At 42.8% G+C, this 14,931-nt stretch overlaps 1 protein-coding gene across 2 annotated transcripts in view; it reads left to right on the top strand.

The window, feature by feature from the left end:
• The window catches only part of syt7a (synaptotagmin VIIa), a 90,289-nt gene that overhangs the window by 2,832 nt on the left and 72,526 nt on the right, over nucleotides 1-14,931 (top strand). The gene's annotated exons all lie outside the window — the stretch shown is intronic.

Genomic DNA, 14,931 nt, shown 5'->3' with positions numbered 1-14,931 from the left:
CTTACATTGGGTAAGAGACGTCTGTATCTCAGCGGATCATTTTTTTTTAGGTGAATCAACTTCCCAGTACGAACACCTAAATAGCCCTTTTTTAAAAAATTATGTTTTTTAAGTTGTAAAATGCACTAATAGCCAAAACCAGAGTTATTTCCCTTCCTCCGTTCATGTGAATGAGACCTAGACCGAGGCTGGAGCGCAAGCCCTGACGACGGTGTGACGTTGGGACCCCGTGACCGAGCCATGTGACTAAGCGGATGCTACTGCGCATGTTCCATGTGCCCAAGATCCGGGTACTTTTCCAGACGGAAGTCGAGCCATTTAGGCTTCATGCGCCACTGAGCAACTTTCATAGGAATGAACGGGGCCCCGCCTCCAACGCTGTATCCAGTTCTCTTAATACATCCATGGTTAGCATGCCGACATTAGCATTTAGCTCAAAGCACCATTGTGTCTAAGTACGCCCTCACAGAGCTGCTAGCATGGCTAGCTCTTTTCTTGTTGAAGGTCAAAGAGGGATGCAAAGGGAAATGTTTGGAGCATATGAGACTGTATAGTGTATGGGACTTCACGGTCCAGGAGGTCATGTTTGTTGGTAGCAGGTGTTAGGTGGGGTAGGAGAATCAGGAGTGATCATTAGTGTGAGGTGCTGAAGTAATTAAGGCAAGATGTTACAGAGTGAATGTACCTGAAACCTGTTGTTAGACTTAATGGTTATTCGGCAGGCTAAGATAAAAGGCTCTTTCCAGGGATTATTGGACTGCAAGTCTTGTAGTAAAGTTATGGGTAGGCTGACTACTAATGTGTTGGGGCTCCTCTTTTAAATAAGGAGCTCAATCCTTGATTGGCACGCGCCTTAGATTGATTTATGTGGGTGGGTGTTCCTTTCTGGCGGGTGTTTCCCTCGCCGCACTGCTGTGGCCTTTAAATTCACACCGCGTCTCAAGGTGGAGTGGCAGGGAGATGGAGAAAGGTCTACCAGGGATATATCGATTATGGCCTCAGAGGCTTAAAGGGGGGTGAGGACAAACAGGTTGATCATATGTGAGCCTGACAATCACACAAACCGCCGGCAACTGTCAAATAAACATCTCAAATAAGGCTGGATGTGGTCTCCGATCAATACTGAACTTAAAAAAAAGTAAATTGTAGAAAGGGGTGAATGCTGGGGATGAGTTGCACCCTACTATCGTCTCTTCAGTCTGACGGCTAAATGGCTTGTTATTTATACCCACTGGAAAACGTTCAACAACTATTTAGACTACTTACTGATGTTGAAAATGCAGCAGTGTGGGCTCCTGCAGGGTTTGATTGTAGGCCATTAACAGATGGGGATGTTCAGACCATCCAGCCCACATACAGCCAATTTTTCTTTGTTGAAAATAATATTTATAAAAAAATATTCTTTAATGGGGCGGTCAGTTTAAGAATACATTTAGGTTATGTGTCAGCAGGTGAATTTGATTTGAAGCTTTTGCAAAGTTAAAAATAACAAACAAATTCCTGTTTGTGATGGGTGTGGCAGTCATCACTTTGCCTTTGGCAAAAAGAGGAATTTACGGTTTGAAACTCTTCAGAGAATAGACATTATAAACAGTATGTCAGAGTACAGAAACACTAAAGATGTAGAACCAGTGACTATTCAAACACAACAATTAAACGCCTGTGCAGCAGTAAACAGCTTAGTCTAAGATGTTGGATGTTAATAGAGTTTAGGTTTGGTATACATCTTTGTTAGCTGAAAGTAATGATTATTTTCATCATCAATTAATCTGCCAACAATATTCTCCATCAATTCATTGATAGTTTATTCTCTAAAATGCTAGAAAAATAGTAAAATATTTAAATTGCTAGAGCCCAAGGTGACATGTTTAAATTTCTTTTTTTGTTCGACCAAGCGTCCAAAACCCAAAGATATTCAGTCTACTGTCATATTGGACAATGAAAAACAGCAAATTGGCACATTAAAGAAGCACCCGATTTGACTGTTATCAGGCCATTAAATAGGTGTTATCGGTCGCTATAAGCACCATAGATGTGGGTCATTAGGGGCCTACTACACCTACTACTTTGTAAAAGTGAAAGTGAAACTTAAAAGCAACATGTAAGACAGAATGAAACATAACGTTTTGAACACAAACGAAAAAGCTTCTTTAGATTTAGGCAGCAAAACTACAACTTCTTTAGGTTTAGGCAAAAAAACAACAACAGTTAGGTTTAGGCAACAAAACTACAACTTCATTAGATTTAGGCAACAAAACCTAAAGAACCCTTTGTTTTGTTCCTAACCATTGTCCCCGACCTCCTCCCCATATGGAGTTTCTATACTACAGCACCTGGCTTCCGCTTCTGCTTCTGTCATAATTACTACGGTCACTAGAGGTCGCTGTTGTGTTCTTTTATACCTTCTTTTGGTGATCTACCATGTGACTAATGATAAAACCTACTAGTGGGTGTAGTAGGCCCCTATTCACACACATCTATGGGGCTTATAGCGCCTGATAACACCTATTTAATAACAGTCTAAAGTGAAAGTGACTGAAACGATTAATCAGCTATCAAAATAGTTGCTGATTAATTTTCTGTTGATCAATACATTGTGTCATCTCTACATGTTTGTACCTATATTACAATCTTAAGTCACTTTTTAAAGAAAGATTTCCTGACATAAATACCTACTGTATCTTAATTAATGATAATTATGCTAACTGACCACATTTTTATTTTCTCAGTGAATTAGTTATTGGGTTTGTATGAGGCTTTACACATGATAGTGTGTGTTTCTCTTTTTTAACCGTCACCAGCAAGTGTGAAAAATCTGTCAGGCAGGCGGCATCATCACCCCATACACAAGTAGAAGATCGTTCCTACTTGTGAGATGTCTGTGCTACACACAGTCACTTCTATTCCCACTTCAGCAGGAATTTAAGCCAGAAACTGAAGCACATGAAACACGGTGCAGTTTTCAGCTTGTCAAACAGCAGGGGACCAATAAATGAAGAGCTTTCCAGCTCCATCTATTGATGACTGTTTTGATGAACTGACTGTAGTAGATTTGTTGGGGGAGGAGCTGATGCCTTTATTGATTCCTTTGACGGATAATGGTTCACGTACAGGTTAGGTTTGGGTAGACGTGTTGTGAGGGGGAACCTGTGGTTGACTGACTTAATGTATTATGCATGTAATCACCCTGATCTGTATAACTGACAACAAGAGGTGGATCAGTATTTTTTTGTTTATGGCCTCTCATAGTGGAGCAATAACCCTTCTCAACATTTTCCCCTTTTGTCTTACTGCAAAATTCAGTTCAGTCTAGTGCAGAATAGCATAATATGTCCAAAAATAATGAAGAAAACTGTGTAGAGCTTCACTTGTTCGCCTTGCAGCATAAATATTATCCTTCTGTGTGTCGACATTTTGTTATCTCCATCCTTTTTGTGGTGTCAAGTCTGGAGACGGAGTTTGTGCATCATTGACAAATCACAGTAAATTTATTTGATGTGTGGTCCTGTACTCGGACTGTCAGGCATCCCACACTATCTACCACTTGAATATGATATATAGTACAACGTCAGGTTCACTATTGATTAAGGTCGATGCTGGCCTTGAATTTGGGCTGGAGTCTAAAAACCCTCCGGCCAGGGGTAACCAATCTAACTGACGCGAGTTTGGCATGCCGAGCCTGCCCTACACTGAGAGAGATCCTCAGGTACACTTTGTTTTTTTTGGCATCTTTGCAGATAAATCAGCAACCTTAAAAGGTTTGATATGATTAAAAGAGGAGGAATACCATGAATGTCAAAAAAATATAAACTTATAGAAAGTAAATTATGGAAATTTCCCTCTATTCTAAGACAGCCTGACCTAATTCTGACCTAATTGCTCCTTTTTTAGCCACACTACTGGCTCTACAGACGGCAATATCGGTTGGTCCACTGCTTTGGACCAGACTGCATTATCTTAGCAACTATTGGATGTATTGCCATAGAATTTTGTGCAACCATTCATGGTCCCCAGAGGATGAATTGTAATAATTTCTGGTGATCCTATAACATTTTAATCAAGTGCCATCATTAGGTCAAAATTGAATTTGTCCAATAATCTGATTTATAACCAGATACCTGCAAAACTAATGACATTCACATCAGCTTCAGCTGTACTTTGTGTTTATTGCTAATTAACAAATGTTAACACACACCGACTGTCAATGCTAACATGCTAATGTTTGGCAGGTATGATGTTTACCATGTTCACCATCTTGGTTTAGCATGTTAGCATTGACAGTTGGAGCATGTTAGCATGCTGACGAAGCACCGCTGTGCAGCCTCACAGAGCTGCTAGCACACATGACTGTAGATTCTTATTGAAACGAAACAGTTCAACTGGATTTTAGCAAAGATGCTCTATACCAAAGGCCGCCAATGGTTTGAAATGGTATACACTTCCTGTCTCCTAAGTGGGCGTGGCCATGGCGTGTTCGCCTCCCCCCCCCCCCACCTCGTTTGGAAGTATTGTGAATGTCGTGTGGAGGGATGAATGAAAATTGAATTATATTTGCATAATGTATTTATATTTTCTTTTGCTAACATTTGATATTTACACATCCAACAGCCACATTTAGCATTACAAAAATGTGTTAGCTGAGTTGTGTTGCTGACACAGAGAAAGGTCTCAAACAAAGTTAATTTTCTCCTGATTCATCTGTCTGAAAAATGACATTTTAGTGTCACGATATTTAGAAGATATGTGGCTTGTGAAAAATGGGTCCAATATTTGCTTTGGTGACTATGGGGCGAAAGAATCAGTCATTAATCTGTGTTCACGTTCACTTCTCCCATTGGAGTTAATACACTCCAGACCTGCCGCCAGTCTCCTAAAGGGGCGGGGCAGTGGCGTAACCCGTGTGACACAAATACATGAAACTGGTCCCTTTTCAGTTGGTGGCTTATGACTTTATTACTACCTTTCAAACGACTGTACATATGCTCTTATATAAAATTTTGTAGGTGTGGTTAGAGCTTAGTGCTAAATGGAAAAGCCTCCATTAAGCCCTTTGGGCTTTGGAAGGTGTTGGTATACTGGCTTGGTGGTGTAAGGCAATTCTTGCTATGCATCAAAGGATTTTAACTGCTAAGGAAATGAAATGTGAAATGGAGGGAGTCTGTGGGGAGCCTTTAACATGGTGTGAAGTATAAGTGTCAGCGTTAGACTGTGAGTCCCTAACCTCTTTGTTATTATTGCCCTGTAGAAATTGATGATGTCCCTCTACTTCATGGCTGTTTTACTAATGCGGGATGGGCAATTATTTGGGAAGATTGCTGTGGCAGTCTTGTAACATCCATGCCTCTTAGAGCAAAATGAATTAAAAAACAGCCGGATGCTGGGAGAAAAGGTATCGCCATGGGCTTACCAGCCACATTCAACAAGTCTGTATTTCTGTGATCAAACCTAAAAGGAAGATTACTGGAGATATTCATTCATGATGCCCTCTATTTTTTCTCCTAATATTGTTTAAAACATAAAGCCGCCGCGAGCTATTCTGTGGCCCTGTCAACTCGCTGTGTTGATATCAGAGTAGAGATAGATGAAAATGTCATATTTTACAGCGAAGCCGGAATTAAACGCAGTGGATTCAGCATCAGATTGGTGAACACAATTGCAGCGGAGACCTTTAGATACGTAAGGTACATAAATTGGAACAGGAATAATGGCGTAATTGTAGAGAGCGCTTAATCAGCCCGTTTGACATTTAATAGATCGTGCCGTCACTTGAGCTTAAGTTTATTCTAGCTCTGAATGGATAGTCAAACAGTTAACATCTCTGATTCATTATACAGATGTTATGTTGTGAACTAAGCCATTGGGAAAATCTCAAGGATCACTGGAGTCAGAGGAACAGGCTAAGATGGAAGGCAATTAGATGCTTTTGTAGTAACACCTGCAATGAAACGCGGATTTGGACCTGCTGTTTCACTGTTCCACTGAGAGAGCTCATCATCCTCCCCGGTGAAACAGGAAGCCGTATCAGCTGATTAGAGCAGAGCCTAATCACACTTTGAATCATCAAGCAATGTGCGCCGCAAATAAATAAAATATCATTTGTAAAGAATACAAGAAAAAAAAATACTTTTTTTTAAGCAGAATGGTTGAAATACCACGCTTAAATAACATGAAGCCTTATCAAATGTAAATGTGTTATTTGACCTTGCATTAAATTAAAGATGGAAGTCCTGTTTTTTAATATTAAATATTACAGCATAAGAAATAAGACTTGTTGATACAGTTATTCTCTCTCTCAGCTGACCGGTTTGCGGAGGAGGAGGAGGAGGTCTTTTACTTCTCTTCTCTCTGCCATGTTCTGTCCCTTTCTCCTCTGTGTCTCGGGGAGGAGGAGGAGGACGAGGAGGAAGAGGAGGAAAAAGGACAGCGCCGGTTAACATCAGCCGGTCGGGGGGAGAGTGATGGAAAGCAAGAGGTAGAGAGGCAGGCAAATAGAGTGGAGGCGAGCGTGAAAAGATGGAGAGAGCAAGAGAGACAGAGGGAGAGGGAGAAGCAAAGAACAAGCCCTGGAGTGCTAGCCAGTCAAGGTCACACAGAGGAGAGGAGGCCCCGGCGTGTACATGTCTATGTGTGTGTGTGTGTTAAGGGAAAAACAGCAGGGATGGGAGGCCTACATAGTAAAGTATGAAGGGTTGGTGACGGCGGATTGGTTTAGTCTGGGATTTTATGGGGGAGGGATGAAGAAAGGAAGCAAAGGAGGGAAAGAGAGAGATGAAAAGAGCTTGTAATATGGCTTCACAACACTCTTCAACTTAATAGTCTCTTCAATCCTCTATTTATGACAGGAATGGCTTAATACATTTGTAACTTTTAACATGTTTGACTCAGGCAGTAATGTTTATGGTTATCTGTGTGTACGTGCAGTGAACGTTTTCGTGCATGGTGCTGCGTAACCATCTTGTCCTGTCGGGTTGATCCATGTTCTCTTTGCACTCTCTTTCTCTCATTCTCCCTGTTGCCTTTTTTCCCCCTCGCCATGCACTCGATGACCCTCGCCGTCTCACTGCAGCTCCCAATTTCAGTGGGTGCCACAATGCATTCTGTTAAGAGTAGAGCTGTCAATCGATTCAAATATTTAATCGCGATTAATTGCATGATTGTCCATAGTCAATCGCGATTAATTGCACATTTTTCATCTGTTCAAAATGTACCTTGAATGGAGATTTGTCAAGTATTTAATACTCTTATCAACATGGGAGTGGACAAATATGCTTGCTTTACTCAAATGTATGCATATATTTATTATTGGAAATCAATTAACAACACAAAACAATGACAGATATTGTCCAGAAACCCTCACAGGTACTGCATTTAGCATAAAAAATATGCTCAAATCATAACATGGCTCAACTGAAGCCCAACAGGCAACAACAGCTGTCAGTGTGTCAGTGTGCTGACGTGACTATGACTTGCCCCAAACTGCATGTGCTTATCATAATGTGGACATGTCTGTAAAGGGGAGACTCGTGGGTACCCATAGAACCCATTTTCATTCACATTTCTTGAGGTCAGAGGTCAAGGGACCAATTTGAAAAGCCATGACAGTTTTTCCTCGCCATGCATTAGTTTGAGGCGTTATTTAACCTTCTTTGCAACAAGCTAGTATGACATGGTTGGTACCAATGGATTCCTTAGGATTTTTAGTAAGCCTGCTACAACCTAAAAATTGCAAGTTGCGTTAATGCGTAAGAAAGAAATTAGTGGCTTTAAAACAAATTTGCGTTCAACTTTGACAGCTCTAGTTAAGAGTAAATGCAATAGCTCTGCAGTTACATCCTACCATCTTTCCTGTCCTCTGAAAGCAACGAGACAAGAGTAAGAAACCGTTAATCCCATCCAGAGAACTTGCTCCAGTTTTGATTAGCGATGGAGAAAAGGGGGGACTATTGCATAATGGATAGCTCAGTGCTTGTCATCTTAGGATCAAGTGTTTTGAGAGCGGGATTGTGGTTTGCTGAGAACATCCTTTATTCGGTTATCCTACCGGGATGCAAGGAGTCACTTGGAAATGTGATCACTGCTGTCTCTTCAAACATATTAGCCCTGTTTGCATCTCACACCCAGGAGAGATTACGTGTGCGAGCAGTTGCCATAGCGTTTTGGAGCACCAAGGTGCTGATGTGAAAGATCTGAGGTGGCTCGGGTGCTCTGTGACATTATCTCTCTGGAGCAATGGTGTGTGGAGTCGTGATAACGTATGATGACTTTGTTTGCGGGTCAAGAGTTCACCCTGTGGTTGGCCCCCGGAGGGTCACTCCTAGCTCTTACTGTCATTGTTTCACATAGCCTTAATGTGTTCATGCTCCATTGATGTTATTTAATTTGACTTTTTTAGAAAAATATCCTTTTTTCCTCTCCGTCATCCTATTCACCCACCACTAATCCTCACATTAAACCTCTAGTGGTCACACAATCCCATTCAGTTGAAGACTCCCAGCGAATTCTTGGCAAATTATCCTGTTGACAGACATCATTACCATTTCCAAAGAGTAATTAATCTTTCCACACCGTGATTTTACACAGATGAAGAGTAATAGCTTCTGTAATAATGGGCTCAAAGCATTTTGACAGCTATAGACTGTAATTGTACTCATCTCAAACAGACCCTGCGGAGCTGACCTGCAGTGTGTGGTACTGTACAAATGACCCTTAACTTCTGTATCATTATATTGGACAGCTGATTGAATAGAGACAGACAGGAAACTAGCGGATACTGAAACAGGGTATGACGTGCAATAAGGGTCCCCAGCTGGAATCAGACTAGGGGCTTTGCTGGTATATTGTATCTTCATAACCGGCGTCATCCATCCAAGGGCGTCTCGACCCTGGCTTTGATTAAAACAAAACTGCCCCACTTAAGCTACTCTTACAACAACTGGCTCTAGACAGGGCCATACACGTTTTTCGCGTCGGCCACCGTAGCTCTCCTACACACTTGGCACACAGGAGAGGCTTCAGTTGGTTGCAATCTCCTCACCTCACCGCTAGATACCGCCAGATCCTACACACTGGACCTTTAAGGGTCATTTGTACAGTAGCACACACTGCAGGTCAGCTCTGCAGGGTCTTTTTGAGATGAGTACAATTACAGCTTATAGCTGTCAAAATGCTTTGAACCCATTATTACAGAAGCTATAACTCTTCATGAATGGACAGCTTCTGATCCCCCCACACCTCTCTGACATTGGATGAGACAGTTTCCAGTCTTAATGCTAAGATAACCGGCTGCTGGCTGAGTGGTATCATTCCTCTCATCTAACTCTCATTAAAAGTTCTCTAAACGATATTCATAGCATTAATATAGCAGCAAACAACTATGTGCTATGTAAAGATATAGAGGAATAATGTCTACCTGAGCAGAGAATGAAGTCGTTCTCCCTCTGTGTGTGTTGTAATCCGAGCTTCTCCTCTCTTTGTTGACAACACATTCTCACCCACAATGCACGGGGTACCCCTCTTGGGTTACTTTTGGACGGACTGGGGACGGTGTGTCAATATACGCTTGTGACATGCATCATGTCCTTTCAAAAGAAACTTCCGTTTTCACAGGAAGTTAGGGTTAGGCAACACAACCACTTAGTTAGGGTTAGGAAACGGTCGTGCTTGACGGAAACTTCACTGACTGGTGACTCAAGTGACTCACAGGACTGACGATAACGACTCCCGTGACTAATGACTGACGTGACAAAATAAGTCAACGTTACTTTTAGTTTCACACGGGACATGAACACAGGTCTCCTGGTTGAAAGTTTTGTGTCGGTTTGACCCATTCACCACCCATCCTGCGGAGGGTTCCCCCCAATGGATATATAGAGAGAACTGGATACAGCGTTGGAGGGGGGCCCGGTTTATTCCTATGAAAGTTGCTCAGTGATGCATGATGCCAAAATGGCTCGACTTCGCAAATCCATTGTGCCCATAGAGCAGGCGCAGTAACGTCTGCTCAGACACATGGCTCGGTCACGGGGTCACAGCCATCACGCTGTCGTCATGATTTGCTAACCCCGCCTCCCAGCCGTCGCTCCAGCCTCAGTCTGGGTCTCATTCACAAGGACTGAAGGAAGGGAATAGGAATGCTCCCAATCTCAATCTTTAGCACCTTTAAGAAAGCAAATTAGTGTATATCCCCAAAATTTGAACTATTCCTACAAAGCCAAGCAGTCAGTTAGTTAGTTCCAATTAAAAACATTTTAATAGTAAAAAATATGTGGTAAAAGAAGAAGGTTATACAGGAAAAGTGATCTTTGCACACCTGTGTTGAGATAGGTGCGTAGGAGAAAAATAGCTGCCACACACTGCCAATACTTTATAGTAAAAGTAATTTTCATTGAAAACACTTAAGTGTCAAAAAAGTGTTGGCAGTGTGCAGGAGCTGTTTTTTTTGTGAAAAGGAAGACAGGTGAAAAACTGAAAAGCAGGTATTTTTTTAACAAAGTGAATGTTGTTGTTTTTTTTTTACAAAAGATGCATCACGCTGTTTGCTCCAGTACAGCATGTTCCACGAGTCTGTGTGTGTGTGTGTGCTCCAGCATTAATTTCTGTGTTTGTGTGTGTGTAGCGGCACTGTCTCTTGGTATTTAGCAAAAAAGTGTGTGATTTTTGTGTGAGCCACCCTGTATCTGGCAAGGTAGTCAGACTGACAGATTGGGCTGTGTGAGTGCCATCTCCCCAGCTTGGCTGCCTGAGCGTTTCTCCCTCGTTCCTCCTTCCTCTCTCCTTCCTCCCTCTGTCTCATCTCCCTGTTACCTTGCTTCAGTGGTGACCAGCAGGGCAAGGGATATTTTCCCTTCATTTGCCTTATCTATCCAGCTGTATAGGTAGGCCCTCTCCCTGGATTAAGTCCACTCACTGTTCCATAACTGTAGCTACAATACCTGATGGATCAGCCGTCGAGGTCTGTCTCCCCTGCGCTCCAGCCGAGGAGGTAGTTTATGACAGTGTGAGGTTAAAACGCCAGAGATGGCAGCGAGCGCTTCGGGTGTGTCCTTGCATTACTCTCCTCCATTAGAGCTCTTCTCACTTTGTGGCCGCGTCAGGACTAGTTAGAAAATACACAGATACTGTAGATGAAGAAGAAGGTGTTGTTCCGCAGGGGCTGAGGTCATGAAAAGGATTCAACAGAGTGATTGTGTGTGTGGGGAGAGTTCACACAAACTGTTCTCACACTTGTGCTTTTACTAGAACCGTATAGTGACAACATAGAAAGATTTTCGGCTATAAGTATGTCTTCTTTTGCTCTTTCTTTGCTCCTGTGAAGACGGAAGTTTAATTTGAACAGACTGTAAGTATGTAACGAGCGGAAATTGACACGTGTTGCTCGACATTCGTAGGAAAACGTACGAAAAATTAGGAATAACTTTTCGTAAGATACCATACGAACTGTTATATGAGGATACGTTGAGGGAGCATGGAGGAGAGGAGGAGGAGCAGGAGGAGGAGCAGGCAGGACAGGGAGTAATGAGCCCAGACCGGAGGAACAGATGATGCGGTGGGAAAGCCTGACACAGACAAAAAGAAATTCACAGTCCCACATCTCTAAACCCAAATACGGATTCACGTGAATGATTAGGAAATGGAAAACCTGGGGAGGGGGCAGATTAGTGGGCTTGGGATTCATCAGCTGGAAGTTTAGCGAAAGAACAGTAATGCTTGCCCCATTCACGGTGTAACTGAGTACCTGTTGTGAGCACAAAAAGATCAAATTACTGATACCAACAGCTGGGAGACTCCTGTTTTTGTTCTCTCCTCCCTCTCCATCTCCAAAGACAATGAGCTGGATTACTGTTTTCGTTGCTCCACTTGATTCCCCACCAGTCATCTAACTTTTTTTGCGATCGCAGACTTATCATACTATGTTTGCCTTGGCAGCGACGTGAATTGGTGCAGCTGGAAGAGCACAATGAATTGGATGCAAGCAATTGTGCATGCATGGGAGTGAGCTGAGAGAGCTCAGCCCCGGACTCAGTAGAGCTGAGACACACCAGATTGGGCTGGCTCGTCCAAGCAGCACATTTCTGATTGGTCTGGGCTACAGAGCTGAAATGTGCCTCTTGTGCCGCTGGTCCACAAATCTGACATGCTATAGAAATATCTCTCACTCTTTTTCTCTCTCACGCTAATGAACGGCTGCGCTTTTCTACATCCACAGATCATTTTTCATGTACGCAACATTCATTGATTAATGCCAACCGCCCTGAGACCCTGCTTAGTGATTAAGGCTCTCAGGCTCGGGAGGGGCCACTGATACCCTTAATGAGTCATAAAAGGCGGAAAATTATACACTCGAATAGTCTTGACATTGGGTGATATTTCAATATTTGGTCACTCTCTCTCGGAGTCTATTTGCCTACAGAGTTGGCGCACGCTCAAATGCCCTCAGACACGCATTTGCACAAGTAAACATCGAAATCTTGACTTTCCAGTCCCATGGCGTGTTCCATGCGCTCAGGATATTTGGGCACCGGCAGGATCCTGCTGCACAGCCCGAGAAAAGCAAACATGCAGGTCAAACAGAGAGCTCCCAGAATGCACTGTGATTCAGCTCACTCACCAGCAAAATAAGCATGCTGATTACATAATCAAAACAAGAAGCCCCGAATGCCAAAACCACTATAAAATAATTGTCATGTTATCATCCAGAGTGCTGACTCTATAGTGCATCCTGCGGTGATGCTCCTTCCTAGGTGGTAATGTTTGCGCGCTGCTATATGAGGCTGATTGTGCTAAATTATGTTGTCGTATATGCCATTATCCACTTAATAATGACAATGCATTGTTCGCCCCCCCTCCAGTGACGGTCAGCACACTCCTAACGAGATGATGGAGGTCTTCACTTGTTAATTGAGCTATCATGGAGAGGGATAATGCATGCATGGGACGTCATAGTATCTGCCTCTCACACCATCTTTCCCTGGGGTGTATATGTTCCTCCCTAGTCTCCGAGTCCATTGCCCTCTAAAACACACTGCTTAATTACAGAGCAACAGAGGGAGGAGGTGAGGACAAAGTGGGAGAAACGAGCAAAAGCCAGAAATACGCGAGAGGAAGCTTTAAGCGTGTAGCCAAAGGAGGTAAAATGGGCGCACCAGAGCAGCTGTGAAAAACCGATGCCGGATAGGGCGAATGTTCACAATTAGGATTGTTTTAGAAGAAGCGTTCCTTAAAAATTACAGTTAATATTTGATGATGGCTGCACTCTGAGATCCCCCGCTGAACAGGCTCTGACTCTGAGGCAAACACACAATGACTGCACATCAGACATGGCTGAGGATTGACAGGCATGTGGCTCCCAGCTTCTTCCGACAGTCTCCCTCCTTCTTAAAGCGCCTGACAAACCTCATTAAGGAGCGTTTCACGCAGGCTCTATTGACATGAGACATACAGAGAAAGGGTCATGTATTAAACATGAGTCGCCAAAGGTTATATGGCAGAGCCTATATGTGGATCCATGTGCTGTATAAGCCTTTGACCTCAACTGTAAACACAATGGCACATGTGATGTATGTGTGGTGTTTACGGATGGTCACTCGTGTTGTGTCACATGTTGGTGTGAAAAAATGACGGGTCTTACTTTAATGATAGGGCTGGGACGATACAGCTATCTCCTGATTCGATACAATCACGATGCTTGGGTGCCGATTCAATATGTATTGCAATTTTTAAGTATTGCTTGTTAACACCTTATTTTGAAAATCGGACATAGTCACACTTGTATACTTCCGCTAACTTCGCCAAGTTTCCTGGCAATGTGTGAAACCCAAAGTGGGACGGATACGGAACGGATATGACGTCACGTAGTCAGACTACAACAATAAAAGCGGTAACTTCCGTCAACCTCCGACTCAAATGAAGCAAATATATTGATTCTGGCATTTAAAAAATCAATTTCAAAATTGTAAATTACTCATTTGATAACAGTGTGAATATTATCATTCAGTGCAGACAGATTTTGCACTCACCTCTGTGTCAGCCCAACTCCCAGAGCCACGCTCACACCCTCTCCTCTGAAATATTAATATAATGTAACAGGCTATTTGTATTATATATTTTATTCCGTGTCATATTTGCATCTCATAAACGGCCGGTCAGTATTACTTTAGATTACCTTTGAAATTTAAACACTTGCAGGGCTGGGGTAGAATGAGAATGAAGGAGCAGCGGTAGGTTGGGAGAGCAGGGGGAGCGTGGAGTGGGCGGGCTGGGAATCGCTTCGGGAAGTTCACTGAAAATCCTTCTTGTGTCCTTTTGGCTGCTCCATTTTCTTCTTCTTCTTCTCCTAAACACAGCGCTCTCAGCTCCGTCTCCCTCTGTTTATTGCCCACTGTTTGCAGCAGCACTTTATGTAATGTGCTCCAGACAGATTTGACAGGCTGGATTTGGACCATAAAATACCTCCTCTTAGAGTACGATCTAGCAAGAGATCACAAGCCCAGGTACGTGGAGTCTGGGAGGTTTTACAAGTGGAAAGGGGAAGGAAGCCATGCAGGATTTCTCACCATAAATGAAGTTTAATTCTAAATACATGGCCTTCATTTAAACTAGATTCTAGTAGAGCAACAATTCCTTGAAAGTGCATTATCTTTGAAGTGGACAGAACACAAAACCAAACATAAGCAATCGTTTCATGCTCTGGTTTTCAAAATAACCTCTTACAAGCTTTAATGTGTCTTGAGTGGTTATATTGGAGCGTATGACCATCTTGTAGCGCTGACCTCAGGTTATTACTGCGTGCAGTGATGGGGAAGGAAAATCCATGGCGTGCAGCCATTGTCATGCTGTTTCATTGGTCTGAGGCAGTGCTGTTGGGCGTTAAGTTGCTATGTTATGCACTTGATGCTCCACCTGTCGGATGCAATCTGATTAAGCCACTTGTTG

Source organism: Sebastes umbrosus, chromosome 4, assembly GCF_015220745.1.
Source record: "Sebastes umbrosus isolate fSebUmb1 chromosome 4, fSebUmb1.pri, whole genome shotgun sequence".
NCBI lineage: Eukaryota > Metazoa > Chordata > Actinopteri > Perciformes > Sebastidae > Sebastes > Sebastes umbrosus.
Note: the sequence above shows the minus strand (reverse complement) of the source record. Positions and strands in the feature narration are given on the sequence as shown.